The 6,000-nt window shown below is 42.6% G+C and overlaps 1 protein-coding gene across 1 annotated transcript in view; it reads left to right on the top strand.

The window, feature by feature from the left end:
• The window catches only part of dnai1.2 (dynein, axonemal, intermediate chain 1, paralog 2), a 35,630-nt gene extending 34,249 nt beyond the window's left edge, over nt 1–1,381 (top strand). The window contains exon 21 of the mRNA XM_066645072.1: nt 1,203–1,381. The gene's annotated coding sequence lies outside the window, so the exon portion shown is untranslated. The remainder of the gene's footprint in view (nt 1–1,202) is intronic.
• The last annotated feature ends 4,619 nt before the right edge of the window (nt 1,382–6,000 follow it).

The following is a 6,000-nucleotide window of genomic DNA, read 5'->3' on the forward strand; positions in this document are numbered from 1 at the left end:
GGCTGGCTATATGTACATTTTCATTTACAGTCCCAAAGCTTTTGAAACCCATTACAGTCAAAACATTTCTTTAGTCAAATCTTGGTGATTAAATTCCTATGAAATTAAAGGTGCTGATGTAGGGGTTCATGGGCATAGAGTGTGTTTTTAATCAAAGATGGCAGTGCTCTTGTCCAGCTGCTCTCACACGATCACTCAAGTTTGTTGACGTTGTAGCAAAGTGATACTAAGAGGGAGTCCTCATGTCTGTACTTTCTGGCTGTCCCGTTTTAGTTACACTGTTCTAATGAAGTTGGCCAGAGTCGTAAATTACATTCTTACTGTGTCACTGAGAAATAAATATCAGAACATACAACAAGTTATGACATGACATTACAGACTACTGCAGACAAACTGTAAGTCCATATGTTTTCAGTCTTACTGCTCTGTGTTGTGTTGCTCTGGTGTCATCCAGTGGAGGATGGGTGCCCCTTTTGAGTCTTGGTCCCTGATTTCCTCCTCTTTTTCTGAGAGAGAGAGGGTGGGGTCTCTCCTGCCAATGTTACCCCAGATGTGGAGGTTGGTAAAACCATTTTTTGTGTGCTAACCCCAGTTTTAAAACATTAGAAATGGAATTTGAACTGAAATGATCTTAAATTCCGAATGAACACCCTCTAAATATCCACATAGTGAGCAGAATGAGTGAATATGGTTTTGGCCAGTGTTCTAAAAAGCTTGACAACTTAGTTACCTAGCATGCACTTGTGTGCTGAGTATGGATGTATCAATAGGCTATAAAAGAAATCTTTACCCAGTGGCCGGAGAGACATCATATTCCCAACTGACCAGCACTTAGTGAAGGCAGTGCTGATGCTGAGGTTGTAATGAGTTTTGCTTTGCATTAAAAGAGCACTGGAACAGCAGGAGCAGGCTGTTGGAGGGAGAAGAGAAAAGAAAGGAGGAGATGGGGTCATGTTGTCAGAGCAAGCATTACACACAATGTGTAATTATACACATGCTATGAGGAGGCTTGCATGGCAGTCTGAGCAGTGTTTTACAAAAGCGCCTGTCAGCAACGCACAAAGGCTCTTCCAAGCGCTCTCTCTCTCACTGCCTGCATATTATAGCTCAGACAGCTGAGGTGAGAATAGAAAGCAGAGCTATTCTGGGCGATTCCTGAGCGTGGCTTGCATGCTGAACTCACTTCATTCTATTTCTCCCAGGTCACTCCCAATAAAGGCTCAAACATCATGAAGGTCACAGCAGCCAGGACATACGTCTGATCTGCTAATAAAACCCCCTGAAAAGAATGCCTCCAGCCACAATAAATGTTACAAGGACCAGCAGCCTGCATCTCCGCCAGCTGCCGTTCATGTCTTTCATCATCTTCGTTCTCCTGTGCCTTCAGTCCTCGACTGAAAGAATGCCACCCAGGGATTTACTCTACAACTCTACAATGCAAAATACACACACACATGCACACAACATAGAGAGAGAGAGAGAGCACAAGAGCTGAGAGTAGCTACAAAGGGAGGTGTCCGTGAGATCACAGGAAATGAAGAGTATGGAGCAAGAAGAATCCACTCTTGTTTGCAAAGTTTGTGTTAAGGCATAATGATGAATCATCTTTGAGGTTTTAGGCTGTTTACTTTCCATCTCATGCAGGCACACACATCTCAGAATATTCTGCCGCCAGTTTGCAGTGTCATATGTGGCACAGGAAGTCATATCCCAGTCTACACACACTGCCAAGCAGAACGCCAGCTCTTCTGAGCCCAAAATAGAATTAGCAAAGGCTGCCTTGGTGAGGCTGAGGCATTTACTCAATTCATGGGGAAAATACACGGTTTGCCTGTGTTCTTTATAAATTAATACCATCTCTGCAAAAACTATTTCATACTCTTTAGACTTTGAATATATTTTTTCATTTTTAAAAAATTTTTGTCTCATTTTATCTGATAAACAGGGATTTTGTATTTGTGGTAATCCTTATGGTGTTCGAGGAGAAGGCTAATGAGCACCGTGTTGTTTATGCTTTGCTCATAGCAGGTTGCTATTAAGTGCTATTATCCATCACTGGAGAAACGCCAAGGTCACTGTGAGTTCCACAAGTGTGAGTGATTATTTCAGGCAGAATTACTTCCTTTAGCTTTTGGATTGCAGTTGTAGAGCGGTGAAAATAATAAACATCGTGAGATGCTGACTGCTTGCAGTGTGTTTTCCTGAAGTGTGAGCAGCTGCATGATGTCAGAGGGAAAACTGTCTGTTTCCAAACAAACCCAGATTGCAATCCTGTTGATTACTCTGACCTTCATTATGATCTTCCACTATTTTCCTCACCACTGTTGCATGGTGTGTAGTAAATTTACTACATCAGTCTGTCATCTGAACTCAACAGGAGTAGCAATTAACTGTTTTTAACATTCAGTTTAAAAGGGATTTCCACAGATTTTTCAAAATCTGTTTAACAGTGTAAAATTGTGAAACTACTTCTCAAAATGTAAAAAAATATTTCAGGCTTCTCATGTTTCTGTAGATATTCCAAATCATGTTTTAAACTAGAGCCATTATTTAGAGGCATTAAACTCTTCAGATGGCTGTCTCTTATCATTACCACTGTTAAAGTGTTGATTTTTCTCTAGAATGAAATTCACATCGTAGCTGGACTACTCTGGGGAAAAAAAATAATAATAAAAAACAGCTTAATATATATCTCTTTTCTATGTATGTTTTCTTAAGTTTGAGGAGCGCAATATAGCAATTAGGGCGGCTCGGTGTTCTCCCTGTGTCTGTGTCTGCGTGGGTATCCTCCGGGTGACTGTCTGTGAGGAGTGTGGTGTGTTCTCTCCGTGTCCGTGTGGGTTTCTTCCGGGTGACTGTCTGTGAGAAGTGTGGTGTGTTCTCTCTGTGTCCGCATGGGTTTCTTCCAGGTGACTGTCTGTGAGGAGTGTGGTGTGTTCTCTCTGTGTCTGTGTGGGTTTCCTCCGGGTGACTGTCTGTGAGGAGTTTGGTGTGTTCTCCCTGTGTCCGCGTGGGTTTCCTTTGGGTGACTGTCTGTGAGGAGTGTGGTGTGTTCTCTCTGTGTCTGTGTGGGTTTCCTCCGGGTGACTGTCTGTGAGGAGTGTGGTGTGTTCTCTCTGTGTCTGTGTGGGTTTCCTCCGGGTGACTGTCTGTGAGGAGTGTGGTGTGTTCTCCACAGGTAGGCTCTGGACCCACCGCGACCTTAAACTGGATAAGCACTTACAGATAATGAATGAATAAATATAGCAATTAAACTTACAAAACCTGTCAAGGTCACCATTGTTTTGAATACACTGCCCCACACTATTACACTGTCTATACTGATCATAATACTCTAACCACTAAATTACTATCAGTTCCTATGCAATTGTCCAGATTCCTCTAGAATAACCATCTGGCCGTTCTGTCTGAGAGCTTGTTGAAAGCCCACTGGGCAAAACCCCCCTCAGCTGTCTGAGCTGTTCACATTAGCCAAGAGAGCGCGCCAGTTCACAGCTGGACACGTCCAATTGCCATCGCACCACTGGCTGGCCAGCCATCCATCTGAGATGATTCTGAGCGTGTGAGTCACACTGAACCGGGCCTTCTCTGTGACATTTCTACATATTACACACACAGCCCTCGGGATGGATGCTGGACAACATGCTCATTTACGCTATGGCAAGACTGGGACACATTTTTGTAAAGTTCATAATAATTAGCATCAAATCAATATCCCTTCTTCCAAAAGCCAGAGGAGACCGTAATAGCTGGAGTAAAGCTGCATTATAGTCATCAGCCAAGACTGTTACAATCAGAGTGTGTGCCCTGGCATTTACAGGCAAAGAAAGAGATGTAAAAAGAGAGAGAGAGAGAGAGAGAGAGAGAAGTAAGAAAAAAAGAAAAAGAAGTTAAAAAATGACAGAGAAAAGGATTATCTCATGATCTCCATCTAAATGTCAAATTGCGTCAATATTTCCTTGAACAGATCCAATATTCTCCAAATAGCTGCTGCTTCACTTACTTCCTCAGTCAACAGCAACAGCACCTGCTGAGGGAATTGGGAAATGGAGCAATTAAAGTGAGTCCCTTGTCAACCAGCGCAAAGGTGTTTACTACTGCAGTGTTTTTCAACCTAGTCTTGATCAGCCTCATCTGGATCACACACACGCAGCGGGACAAGGCTAGAGTTCACACACAGCAGCTCTAACCTAGAAGTGTAAAAGTACATAAGTCTCATAATTTAAATTCTGCTCAATTCATGCTCTAAATTCACACACATTTTATTAATACGTCATGCTGCATATTTATGCAGTGAAACAAAATCTAGGACTAAACTGGAATAATAATAATATCAGATTAGTCAGATTTAGATGCTGATTTAAATATTTTGGCAAAACCTTGTAACAAAAATAAATGTAATGTTTTTATAAGCGTCATTAACTTATGGTGTAAGTAATGAAATAACGCCAAGAGTGTGTTGTAATCAAGTGCAGCTCAGTGTCTCTCAGCTGCGTCATCTGAGGTAAAAAGTTTTAAAATGTAATTGACAGCTTTCTACAACTCAAGACTCATATAAATCATCTACTATATGTTCAAGAAGTGCCCCCATCCCTCTACATTTGCCGCAGTGTATACAGTACTATGTGCTATGGACAGTAATTTAAAAAAAAGACCATAGCTTTTGCTGTAACTGTATTTGGAGTAAGTGTGATTTCTGCGTTTCTCAAGAAGTTCATGAAATCATGCCAAAACAGTTATCCCCTGTAACTAACCGTTTGCTATAGAGGTAGTGGGCAGAGACTGGGTTAAAGGCATGAAAGTATTCTCTTAAGACAAGCTTTTGTGCTCATATCTGCATTACAACTCAGCTCCAACTATTAACACCAGCCCAGATAAAGCACAGAGATACACTTAGCCTTCCCCAGCCGCTGGTCAACAACTCTCAAGAACAGATACTTAGGTGAGGTCAAGCCCAGTACACACACACCCACACACACACTTGCTGTGGTAACCCAGTATTCATGGACAATATATTGATAATGAGGTAAGAGTGAGGGATTACAGTGCCATTATTTTCAGGACGTTTTGTGAAAGGCATCCTCTGATAATCAAGTTTCTGATGCTTCCAAATGGGCAGATTCAGACAGCCAGCGTTTCTTACATCATCATCCAAAGGAACCAATTCCTTAAACTTTCTGGAAACAGAGACTCTGACTGATTAGACTTCCACTTGTTTGTACTGAATTAAGGTGAAGATGTGGAGTCACATTTAAGACATTGATTGTGTCTTAGAAACCTTTATAACCTGCAGTTCCAATAAACAGGGTTTAGGGTAGTTTTTTTGGTTAATCCATGACAGGAGGAAGACTTCAAAATGAAGGACGTTGAGGATTTGCAGAGGATACACTTTCTGTAGGTTTCAAAGGTGAAGACCCAGCACTGCAACTTTTATTGCAATTAACGATACGTTTATTCTTTTAGAAATACGTCTGTATTCTAATATGATTCTAAAATTGTTTACCTGCAATATTAGTTTCCCGCCAGTGCACGCGCGTTCCAGCAGCAGGCAATCCTCTACATCTCGCAGAGAGCTGCAGGTGAGTCCCTCTGCCCCAGGTCCTACAACATCAGCAAAGCAGGTCCAGCACAGTCCTGCTGCTCTCTGTTGCATGACCCACTCTCAGCAAATCAGACGCGTTCAACCTCAACAACCTTGGAACAGAGTCTCGAGCTGCACAGAGCCTCACTTCTGCCCTGGTCTCATTCACACGCGCCGAAGCCATTCAACATCGAAAACACACGTCAGAGCTGAAGCGAAAACGTGCGGACGCTCTGAGCTCTCAGCGGTGAGGGAGCGAGGAGCCGAGGCTCCTGGAACTGGAGCGAAATTGGAGACAGTGCTCTCTTTGAACGGTTCGTGTTTATTATACAGCGCACAGCATTGGGAGTAAATAGAAGAAAGTGAAATACCTGGCAACCCGGCGATGCTCGCAGAGAGACGCAGAGATCCAGAAGATC

The sequence above is a fragment of the Hoplias malabaricus genome, chromosome 15 (genome assembly GCF_029633855.1).
Source record: "Hoplias malabaricus isolate fHopMal1 chromosome 15, fHopMal1.hap1, whole genome shotgun sequence".
In the NCBI taxonomy this organism is placed as follows: Eukaryota; Metazoa; Chordata; class Actinopteri; order Characiformes; family Erythrinidae; genus Hoplias; species Hoplias malabaricus.